Raw genomic sequence first — 12,031 nt, 5'->3', positions numbered from 1 at the left:
GGGGTTTCTCCCATGTCACAAGCAGTCCGTCATACCCACAAAGCAATGGGCTGGCAGAACGTGCTGTCCAAACCGCCAAAGCACTCCTGGGCAAGTCACATGCTGAGGGGTCAGATCATTATCTCAGCCTATTGGAGTACAGGAATGCGCCCATTGATGGTCTGAAGTCACCAGCACAGCTACTTTTGAGCAGGAGTTTGCGTTCCACTCTTCCAACCACTAGCAAGCAGCTGCAGCCTGACGTTGTGTGTTCAAGCACAGTTCGTGCCAGGAGGGAAGTGTGCCAGGCGAGGCAGAAGAAATATTACGACAGACAAGTCAAACCACTGTCCACCTTGCCTGCTGGAGTCGCAGTGCGTATACAGAACCAATCTGGGCGTTGGCAACCCGCGACAGTCATGGAAGCGGCGGGTACCCCACTGTAGGAATTTAACAGCTCAAATGGGGGTGGTTTTCCACCAATGTTCAGGGGAATTGATTATGAATTAATTAATGATTAATTCATACACAATTAAATAGGGAATATTAGGTTTGAGTTGTTGTTCCGATATCACAGTCTTTATATTAGTCCCACTTGGTAAAGATCTGGATGATTTAAGTCCAGAATGTGAATGGAATTCATTCGTTGATATCACTACTCAGTCTAAGATAGCTGCCCGTCCACCGGGTCAGCTTCTCTCTGTAACCTAGCGACTCAGCTCTTGGCCAAAGAGAGAGTCTTGCGATACTTGAGGACGCGAGTGGGACTTCCAAGCTCAGTAACGGGATTCAGACCAATAAAGTGACTTATTGTAAGCACAGAGAGGGAGATTTAAAATGTGAACAGCATGCGTTTATTCTAATACTACACTAAAACAGGACAAACATTACACATAACATAATACATTCAAACACAATAACGAAATTACGGAAAATGGATTTACAGTAGGAAACAGTGATCAGCTTTGATTAAATACTGTTCTGCAATGGCAAGCCTAGCATCTAAACAGGCAACCCAGATTTCAGTGTAGATCAGCCGGTACTAGTTGCCTATGAAAGAGTTGACGGTGAGTTTACGTGATTGCAGCGGGGATCAGCTTTGTCTTTTGTTGAAACTCGCGGCGAAGAGGCTTCGTAGTTTCGATGGTAGATTTAATCTTCTCCGCGCGTAGTTTCTCCCGCAGTCTTGGATTGGAGGCTTCGCGTTTTCTTCTTCTTTTCTTTTTGATGTTTTCTCCTCCCTTTCTGATTCTCTGGGTGTGAGGTTTTTATGCCCCATGGGTCCCATGAATATTCATGACCCAGGGTCCAACTCATACCCAATGAGAATTGGTACCTGGATCTGAGGGGCCGGTTGCAGGCTCCCCGAATGTCCCCATAGATTTATGGTGGTCTCTGGCCAACTTTTGTGCTGATTTTAATTAAGTAATTTAGCTTTGGATAGGTTCAATTGTGTAATAATCCGTCCCCGGATTCACATTCGGACATAATTTAGGATGACATCGATACCAAACATGATATTCCACCTTCGATCCAAACCTTTGCTAATTTTCATTGATTAATTTATAATTCCTCTTATGAGGTGCATGCTTATTATTGCCATCAATGTACAGAATACATGGCTAGGTGGCATATCTCACAGCTGTGACAAGTTCAGGTATATTTTACTGAAGCTGTACCCTATTGCATACAGTGTGTCCTAATTAAGGATGGCTTGGGGTAACTTTCTTTACTTCAGTAAAAGAACAGTGTTGATTATACATTGCCAAATTATAAAATGTAGCAAATCGGGCTATTAAAAAAAGGTTCAGTACACAAGTTTTCACATACATTGCATAGTCTCTTTCAGACAAAGGGAGGCAGAAAAAGAGCTCTATCTCTGATTTACGACTGTAAGGCATAGATAAGCAACCGCATTTCTACCCCTTTCCCCCCCCCCCCTTTTGGTGAGGGGTGGGGGCCTTCCTTAGTTCTATTAACTAAATAACTATGTGCTCAAACATTTCTACCTACTTGGTTACACCACTTAAACTCATTTCCCCTATTCTCTGAGAGAGGTGTGAGCACATGGTTGGATAACCCCAGTGTTTACCTATCTGTGCATATTAATATATATATATATATGTATATATATATGTATATAATTGTCCAAGTGGTGAAGATACAATGGGACATTCATAAGAGGAATAGAAGACAATGGTGACTGACACATACACATCCACCAAGTTTACAGTAATGATGCCAAATAATAGTGAGGATAACACACAGTCAAATACACAATAGATGGCATATGATTTTAGCTTTGTGCCACTCCAGAGAGATGCAGGATCTCCCCCCCTTTCCACTATCTGGGTCCTCCGTTTGAGGGCCATAAACATTGGAATGCGGGCTTCGGCTTCCCTGGAGAGGGGCCCTGGGTCAAAGAGGTACGGAGGGAGATCTTAGCATGGCCGACTCACTCCCTCAGCGGCCATAAAATACTGGCTGTGGGGCCTGCGTGATCCTACACCACGTTCATATTATGTGCAGACGCATGGAGGTTCTACACTCAGGTGTAATCGGCACCACTTACTGGAAACTAAAGAAAGTGTTTCAATGGCAGATACCCAAAAGGTCACGCCTGATATTGCAGAACCACCACCCAAGCAACCCGAAACAACAGAGAGCACAGCCATAGGCTCTAGCCCCTCTCAAACCATCACTACCAGGTCTGGCAGAGTAATAAAACCCAGAGACATACTCAACCTCTGAACTTTACACCTTAATTGTTTGTTCCAGCCCACCAGGTGTAACTTAAATGCCTATCCCTGTGAAGTTCTAGAGAAGTGCTGTGTAAGATAAGCATTAGTTTCATTATTAATGAAACTTTGTTATGTCCTATAATGTTCTGTCCGTCTCCCTTAATGTTACAATACAAAATGCCACGAAATTGCCATATCATCCACTGGTTACATGTTCTACTAATCCTTGTATGTTAGATGGCACTGTCAGGTATTGTCATTTGTTTTAAGAAGGGAGATGTAATATCTGAGAGGCACGTACGGGTGACGTAACGTGCGTATAGGATTAGCCGGATGTGAATGTGGAGGTCGGAGGAATAAAGACGTTGGTTTAACTTGCAGCCTGGGATGAAGTTTTGTGGTGCTAGACACTAAGAGTGACGGCGACAGAAACATTACACAGATGTTTATTAATGTACTGGTTTAAATGCGTTTTAAGGATAATAAAACTTTTAGCAGCGTAATTTTAACCGTGCTCTGGGGCTCGTCAAAATTTTCTGGCTAGAGATGAAAGAGGGTATTGCGTTTATAAATGGTAAAAACATTAGCTGTGTTTTGTTATTTTAAGCAAATGCGCTATTTTATGTCAGTAAAAGCATAGCCAGCTATTACTGAAATTATACGGTCTAGCATTGTTTCACTTGTTTTGATATGCCAGACAGCTAATGCATGGTCGCAGTGGGGGAACGGGGTTCAGCTACTGAAGACATTAACTGTTTTTGTTAATGTTTAAAGGTATAAAAAACTTTCAAGATTTAAGAGGGATTTATTGTCAATACAGCAATATACATGGTATATCGTGCATCGAAATGCCGTTTCACCCAGCCATCCCCATGGTGCATAGAAATATAGAATATAGAAAAATATAAACAGAGATTACACACTTAAGTACCTTGAGAGCTAAAAAAATAAATAAAAAATTACTGTACACAAATTAAATACCTATAAAAACTGTAAAAATCTCTGTACATTAAACAGGGACAGCAGGAGGACATAAGACGTTTCAAAAGTGACTGTGCATTGTACAGTAGCTTCCAGGATATTGTACAGACAAATCAGAACAAGACAGTACAACACAAAAAAATGTGCAAAAATATTAGATGACCAATGTAAGCATGAGCAACTTTAGCAGGAGGTAGAATTGTGCATATTTAGCAGGAGTTAGAATTGTGCATATTTATAGAGTTTGTAAAATTGTGCAATGTCTAAAATTTGTTAAAAAAAAAGTTGTCTGAGATTTAGCATGTGTGTGATTTGATCAGTTCTTTGGTGGTGGCAGTGAGTTTAGAGCTCTGACTGCTTGTGAGAAGAAGCTCCTGCAGTGTCTGGCAGTTAGAGTTTTGATGCTTCGGAACCGTCTGCCAGATGGCATGAGGGAGAACAGTGCATGTGAGGGGTGAAAGGAGTCCTTCCCGATGCTGCAGGCTCGACGGATGAGGTGCTTCTCGTGCTTTTTCTATTTTAAATTGAAATAAACTGTTAAACTGATTATGGCTTTTTCTCGTTTTTAAGAACTTGGGCTTTTTAGCTGTGATACAATGGACTAATTGACAAAGAAGGGGAACAGCTGGTAAACACGGGGAATCCACATGGGGTTAATGAGGGGGCGTGGCACACAAGAGGAGCGGACGATCGGGGCATGACAGGACCCCCCCCCAAAGGCGTGCACTCCAGGCGTGCCTAAGGGGAGCAGGAGGACCGGGGACACGACGGCACCTGGGGAGACAAAAACACAACAACCTCAACGTGGCACAGGGAACAGTATTGTTACGACCCTGTCTAGGGGTTAGGGTGTAACAGAGGAAGGGAATGGGGAAAGGGGAACACAGGGTGTGGTGTACAAGGGAACACACGTGGACAAAGGGGATATTTTTATAGTTTTTTTTATATTTTATTCACGCAAGACAGACACAGAACAGCAAACCTGGTGCAAGAGCTTCAGGAGTGATAAAGGCCAAAACAATAAACAAAACCCCAACTACCGAACGAAACCCAAATCTAACTGAACTACCAAAGAACACAGAAACAACAAAACCTATGCCTAACTCCCTAACCAAATTAGTGGACACAAAGTATATCAAAACAAAACGGCAACCACTCCCTACGCACCAGACACATACACAAACACACATACAAGCCAAAGCGTAAAGTCCGAGGGGCGCGCGAAGTCGTAAACCAAAAACCGGGCGAAAGATCGAAAACCAGAAATCAAACAAAACCAGGGCAGAAGTACAGAGAAGGGCAAAGCGAGAAATCGTAATCCGAGAAACCAAAAACCGTCATACACAATAATCATTCAAATAAGCAAACCAAAACACAATCCAAAAATGAGCAGAGCTCTCGAGGGTACTATCTGTCCGGCTTTTCACTTCCGCCGGACGGAAGTGACGGCCGGCTTGCGGGGAAAGGTGGGCGGGGTCCAGACGGGGAGGCGGAGCAAGGGTCGAGCTGAGTGGTCCTGGTGGAGGGGGCGGAGCGAACAGCAGCAGGACGTAACACCCCCCCCCACAAGTGTGAACCTCATAGGTTCCACAAAACACAGTTAATTAGCAACAGGGTATATTACCCCCAGTATATACAAAAAGGGTCACATACGTGAGAGGGCGTCAGCCACCAAGTTACTGGCACCTTTCTTATGGACAATCCGTAAGTTGAACGCTTGTACAATGAGGGACCAGCGCATTAGTCGTTGGTTGGAATTACACATTTTGTTTAAAAACACAAGTGGGTTGTGATCGGTAAAAACGGTCACAGGTTGGGGACTATCACCTACGTACACTTTGAAGTGCTGCAAAGCGAGTAACATCGCGAGGGCCTCTTTCTCTATCGTGCTGTATCCCAACTGGTGCTTCACGAATTTCTTTGACCAATATGAAATCGGATGGTCTAAACCCGCGGCGTCCTCTTGTAGAAGGACAGCCCCGGCTCCAGTACCGCTGGCGTCTACCTCCAATTTAAAAGGCTTTCCAAAGTCAGGGGCAGCTAACACGGGGGAACTAGTAAGCAGAGATTTTACCGAGTCGAAAGCAGATTGGCATTCAGCAGACCAATTCACTTGGGCGTCCTTACGGAGTAAATTGGTTAGGGGTGAAACGACATCCGAAAAATTTCGGCAGAAACAGCGGTAATAACCCGCCATCCCCAGGAAGCGTCGAAGGTCTTTCTTTGTCTTTGGTATGGGGAACGACGTAATAGCTTGGACTTTTGCGTCCACAGGCTTGACTGTTCCGTGTCCCACCAGTTTACCCAAGTAAGTGACAGTGCCCTGTCCGAATTCACACTTCTCCAAGTTTAACACTAACAAAGCCTCCTTTAATCTAGTAAAAACTAGGTCTAACACCGTCATATGGTGTACCCACGAGTCAGAGTAGACAACCACATCATCTAAGTAAGCTTCACAATTTCTAACATCGCCGAGTACTATATTCATTAGTCGCTGAAATGTGGCTGGGGCATTACGTAATCCGAAGGACATAACCGTGTATTGTAGGAAGGTGTCTGGGGTGGCGAAGGCGGAGATCTCCGAAGCACGAGGGGTTAACGGTACCTGCCAATATCCTTTCAGGAGGTCGAGCTTGGTTACGAACCGAGCGGACCCAATGCGGTCCACACAATCTTCCATTCTAGGAAGCGGAAAGGCGTCGGGTTTGGTTACCGCGTTGACTTTCCTATAGTCGGTGCAGAAACGAGACGTACCATCGGGTTTTGGGACAAGCAAACAGGGTGAACTCCAGGGACTGGAACTAGGAACGGCAAGACCCGTTTCCAGCAGGTAATCAGTCTCCTTCTTTAATAGCTCCCGCTTATGAGGACTAACGCGGTAGGGGTGCTGTTTAATGGGGATATGATCTCCAACATCAATGTCATGTTCTAACACAGGGGTCTGCGAAGGGGTGTCGGAGAATAGCGACGGAAACTTGCGCACTAGGGCCTGGATATCCGATTGGGCGGCTCTGGGTAAGTGAGCAAGCCTTTTCTCGAGGACTTTAAGGGCTTCTGAATTTGGTAGGCGAGCGCATGGTAAACAATTTCTCCCGAGGTGCAGCTCATCGAGTTCGGGCGAGTACTCGCGCACCGGCACAGTAACCACAGCAGAGGGGAGCAAAACAGAAGCTGGCGAAGGAGCGGGGTCAGCACGATCAACGTAAGGTTTTAGCATGTTTATATGACACAGGCGAGTTTTCCGCTTGCGGTTTGGGGTCTCAATGATATAATTTGTGGGACTTACTTTTTCCTGTATACTATAAGGACCTGAAAACCGGGCTTGAAGAGACGAGCCAGGCAAGGGCAAAAGGACTAACACGCGATCTCCCTCTTGGAACGACCGTTCTCTAGCTGTTTTATCGAAACGAGTTTTCATCACCTCCTGTGACGAACCTAACGAGCGCTTGGCCAAGTCCCTGACTGTACCAAGGCGCTCACGCAGAGACTTAACATAGCCTAACACATTCCTAGTCTGAGGAGGTGGATTCGGGGACAACCACTGCTCTTGCAGTACCTTCAAGGGACCACGTAGCGTATGCCCAAAAACAAGCTCAGCTGGACTGAATCCAGTGGATTCCTGTACTGTATCCCGAATTGCGAATAAAAGCAAAGGTACTCCCTCATCCCAATCTTTTCCTGCCTCTGAACAGTAAGTTCGCAACATTGTCTTAAACGTTTGGTGAAAACGCTCGAGGGCACCCTGGGACTCCGGGTAATAAGCACTGGAGACCTGATGTCTAATATTCAATTCACGTAATACCTGCGAAAACAACCGAGAAGTAAAGTTCGACCCTTGGTCGGACTGTACATATCTCGGTAAACCAAAGGTGGTACAAAATTTAACTAGCGCTTTCACAACCCCTTTTGTTTTTAAGCTCCGCATAGGTATTGCTTCGGGATAACGGGTGGTGGCACACATTAGGGTAGAGAGATAACTATTCCCTGAACGAGTTTTGGGTAATGGACCCACACAATCAATAAAGACATGTTCGAAGGGTTCCCCAATCGCTGGGACTGGGCGCAGGGGAGCGGGGGGAATAATTTGGTTCGGCTTTCCGACTATTTGGCAGGCATGGCACGAACGACAGTATCTTTTTATGTCTGAATTTATTCCTGGCCAATAGAAGCACTTGGTTATGCGGGCGAGCGTCTTCCTAATTCCAAGGTGACCTGAACACGGGTGATCGTGAGCTAAGGCTAATACTTGAGGTCGAAGGGGACATGGAACAACCACCTGAAATACCGTAGCCCATTCCTTGGGACTCTGAGGAGGTGTCCACTTCCTCATTAGCACACTGTGATCCAAGAAGTAAGCTACTGAGTGGTCTGCTAAGTCTGCTTTCTCCACGGCCGAATCAAAGCACTCCTTCAGGGAGGGGTCAGCTTCCTGAGCGGAGATTAACTCTCCCCGTGTACACATGCTATCAGTGGCTTGGGGTGGAATAAGTTCTTCTAGTTCAGGTTCTGGACCAGAGCACGGGGGCAAAATGGTGATCTCCTGATCAGCCATAAAGGTGTCAGCCAGCTCAATGTCTGCAAATTTCCGAGCCTGGGACCGAGTGAGAACACAAGTGGGGAATACAGCAGGATATTCAACATCCAAGTTGTCAGAGCAGCACCCTGGCTCTGACGCTACCTCGGGTAGTGGAACTACCTTTCCTCCCGCTATGTCGTTCCCCAAAATGAACGTAACACCCGAAACAGGGAGACGAGGTCGAACAGCCACTTTAACAACACCACAGAAGTCATCGGTTTTCAAATACACTTGGTGCAGAGGCACTCTCACCGTTCCTAACTCTATACCTTGCACAAGAACATCACAACCAGTGTATGTCGAGTCAGTAAAGGGCAACACATTATCCAGTATAAAAGACTGAGCAGCTCCAGTGTCCCGCAAAATGGTTACAGGGGTATGTACATCGGCATCATCGAACGAAACAAAACCAGAAAACACAAATGGTTGGAAGGCAGGTTCAACAGAGTGGGCTGGCGGCGAGACATCAATAACACAATCAGCAACATTTACCTTCCTAACAGCCGAACGGGTATTCTTGCGCCGAAGCGCAGGACAAACAGATATCAGATGACCAACTTCATGGCAATAGAAACATTCCCTGGTTTCTACGCGTGAGGTAGAAACAGCCGTTTCAGGAGTCGACACCGATCTAGGGTGGAGTTTACGAGGCATAGGGGTAGGAACAAACACGGTTCGATGGGTCAGTATGAATTCATCAGCGAGGGTGGCGGCTTCCGCAAGAGACGTCACCTTTTGCTCATTCAAGTATATAACCACACGATCAGGTACACAGTTTTTAAACTCCTCTAACAAAAGCAGCTCTTTAAGATGATCAAAGTCAGTCACACCACTAGCGGTACACCATTTATCAAAGAGGAGTGGCTTCTCCCGAGCGAATTCCACGTGAGTTTGCTGGGCGGATTTACAAAGTTTCCGAAAGTTCTGCCGGTATGCTTCGGGCACTAACTCATAAGCCCTTAAGACAGTGGCCTTCACCACATCATAATCTAGACTCTGTTCTAATCCAAGAGCCGAACATACCTCCTGAGCTTTCCCTACGAGTTTGCATTGAAGCAAAAGCGACCAAACGTGCCTGGGCCAATTCAAAGTGGTCGCGATGCGCTCGAAGATGGGGAAATATGCATCCACTTCATTTTCTCTAAATATGGGCACGAGTCCAATATGGCGACTCACGTCAAATCCAATGTTCTCCTTTTCAGGAGTTCGAGTTAAACCCAGTGGAGATTGAGGATTAGGACGCACGTTCTCGTCCGGCGAACCTACACCGGCACGAGCGGTGGAGCGAGCAGTTTCAAGGGGCGAGCTTACCTTCCGCGGCGGAGGAACAGGCTGTGGCTGGCCTACCCTCGCCCTTTGCACGGCAGCGTCCCGCTCTGCTTCCATCTCCAAAGCCCTAATTCGTAAGATTTGGGCTTGGCAGTCCTGCTTCTTAATCTCCAATTCGGTTTCTCTCAGCCGAATTGTGAGGAGGATCTCCTCCTTAGACGAGCCGAGATTCTTGGGATCCATCCGAGGCCCTGGCACCGGGCCTCCGGCTTCCGCCGTCGTAGGCGACCGGGCTGGGCTAGGTGCAACACCCGAGAGATCTCCAGGCTCTGGCAGGATTCCTTGCATAACCAACTCGTCCTGCAGGACCTGCTTAATCACCTGCTTCGAGGCACCGACAGGGATCACCACGTTGAAGAATCCCGCTATGGCTACCAGGTCAGACTTCCTGCAAGCCTCAAATTGTTCCGCTGTGGGGTGCAGCGTAAACTCAAGCAGGTCGAACGTAGCCATACTAAACCTAGTTACACAAACTATCCCTACCACAGGTAAACCGCCAAGCAAACCCGAAAAACACACAGCAACCGAGTGACAACACAGAGGGATGATGCAAAACAGTGAATTCCCAGACAATGGGATCCCGGGCGAGCCCCCAATTCTGTTACGACCCTGTCTAGGGGTTAGGGTGTAACAGAGGAAGGGAATGGGGAAAGGGGAACACAGGGTGTGGTGTACAAGGGAACACACGTGGACAAAGGGGATATTTTTATAGTTTTTTTTATATTTTATTCACGCAAGACAGACACAGAACAGCAAACCTGGTGCAAGAGCTTCAGGAGTGATAAAGGCCAAAACAATAAACAAAACCCCAACTACCGAACGAAACCCAAATCTAACTGAACTACCAAAGAACACAGAAACAACAAAACCTATGCCTAACTCCCTAACCAAATTAGTGGACACAAAGTATATCAAAACAAAACGGCAACCACTCCCTACGCACCAGACACATACACAAACACACATACAAGCCAAAGCGTAAAGTCCGAGGGGCGCGCGAAGTCGTAAACCAAAAACCGGGCGAAAGATCGAAAACCAGAAATCAAACAAAACCAGGGCAGAAGTACAGAGAAGGGCAAAGCGAGAAATCGTAATCCGAGAAACCAAAAACCGTCATACACAATAATCATTCAAATAAGCAAACCAAAACACAATCCAAAAATGAGCAGAGCTCTCGAGGGTACTTTCTGTCCGGCTTTTCACTTCCGCCGGACGGAAGTGACGGCCGGCTTGCGGGGAAAGGTGGGCGGGGTCCAGACGGGGAGGCGGAGCAAGGGTCGAGCTGAGTGGTCCTGGTGGAGGGGGCGGAGCGAACAGCAGCAGGACGTAACAGTATGGACACACAAAACTGGCACAAAGAGACCAACTCGAACAACAGACGACACACCACAGGGAGCGCAGACACACACAGGGGCACCAAAAAAGGAAACATGGGACCCGGGGACACTAAAGGGGACAACGGAGGGACCACACCAGGGGGCACATGCACAGGAGACACATAGGGACTAGCAGGGGACTTGGACTCAAAACGACGGGAAGGACACACAGGAGGCACAAAGGAACTAAAGGGGGACAAGGGCACCAAGGGACACGGAAGAGACACAGGAGGCACAAAGGGACCAACCAAAGATGAAGGCACAGAGGGATGGGGAGATAATACGGGGGCCAGAAAGGGACCAGAGGGCACTGAGGGACGAGGGGGAACCACAGGGGGCACAAAGGCAGCAGAGGGGAGGAAAGGCACAGAGGGACGAGGAGTAAACATGGAGGGCACAAAGGAACTCAAGGGGAATGACGGTGAAACACAGGGGGGCAAGGAAGCTAAGGGCAATGGGGAGCAGAGGGGACCCTCGGAGGGCGTGAGGTAGGGCATGCTGGGGAAGCAGGTTTCTGCGGGACAGGAACAGGGGCTGGAGGTGGCAAGGATGCAGGCAAAGGGGGTGGTGGAGATGGCGAGGAGGGAGCCGAGGGGAGAGCTGCGGGAGAGTGACCCGCAGTCTGTTGAGGAGACGGTGGCGGTCGGGCCATGGCCGGCTGACCAGGTGCCCTGGGGGAGGAAGGGGGGCTTCGGGAGTTTACCACGACGTCGGTGCCCCCTTCCTTTCCGAGAGGTGGCTACCCGGCCGTGAACCACCCTGACGAAACGCCCGTGGTGGTGGTGACCCCCTGGAGGGGTCCACGGGCACAGTCAAGGTGATCCCCGAGGGGTCCCACTCCATCTCCTCCTCTGACTCCATTGTGGAGCTAGGAGCGGGGGTCAGGTCGTCAGGGACCACCTCGGGGACTGAGGGAGCTGGGACCGGGGGGACTGAGGCCGAGGGAGCAGGGACCGGGGGGACTGAGGCCGAGGGAGCAGGGACCGGGGGGACTGGACCCTCGTGGGTCGGCGCGTCGGCCACCGGGACTGGAGCCGACGGGCGTGGCA

General features: G+C 48.1%; 1 long non-coding RNA gene across 1 annotated transcript; it reads left to right on the top strand.

The window, feature by feature from the left end:
- The first annotated feature begins 6,133 nt into the window (after positions 1-6,133).
- On the top strand, positions 6,134-6,873 carry LOC140592616 (uncharacterized). Its single transcript, XR_011992981.1, has 3 exons — positions 6,134-6,531; positions 6,639-6,716; positions 6,805-6,873. It is a non-coding gene; the product is annotated as an uncharacterized lncRNA (long non-coding RNA).
- Positions 6,874-12,031: the final 5,158 nt, after the last annotated feature.

The sequence above is a fragment of the Paramormyrops kingsleyae genome, chromosome 1 (genome assembly GCF_048594095.1).
Source record: "Paramormyrops kingsleyae isolate MSU_618 chromosome 1, PKINGS_0.4, whole genome shotgun sequence".
NCBI classification, from domain to species: domain Eukaryota; kingdom Metazoa; phylum Chordata; class Actinopteri; order Osteoglossiformes; family Mormyridae; genus Paramormyrops; species Paramormyrops kingsleyae.
Note: the sequence above shows the minus strand (reverse complement) of the source record. Positions and strands in the feature narration are given on the sequence as shown.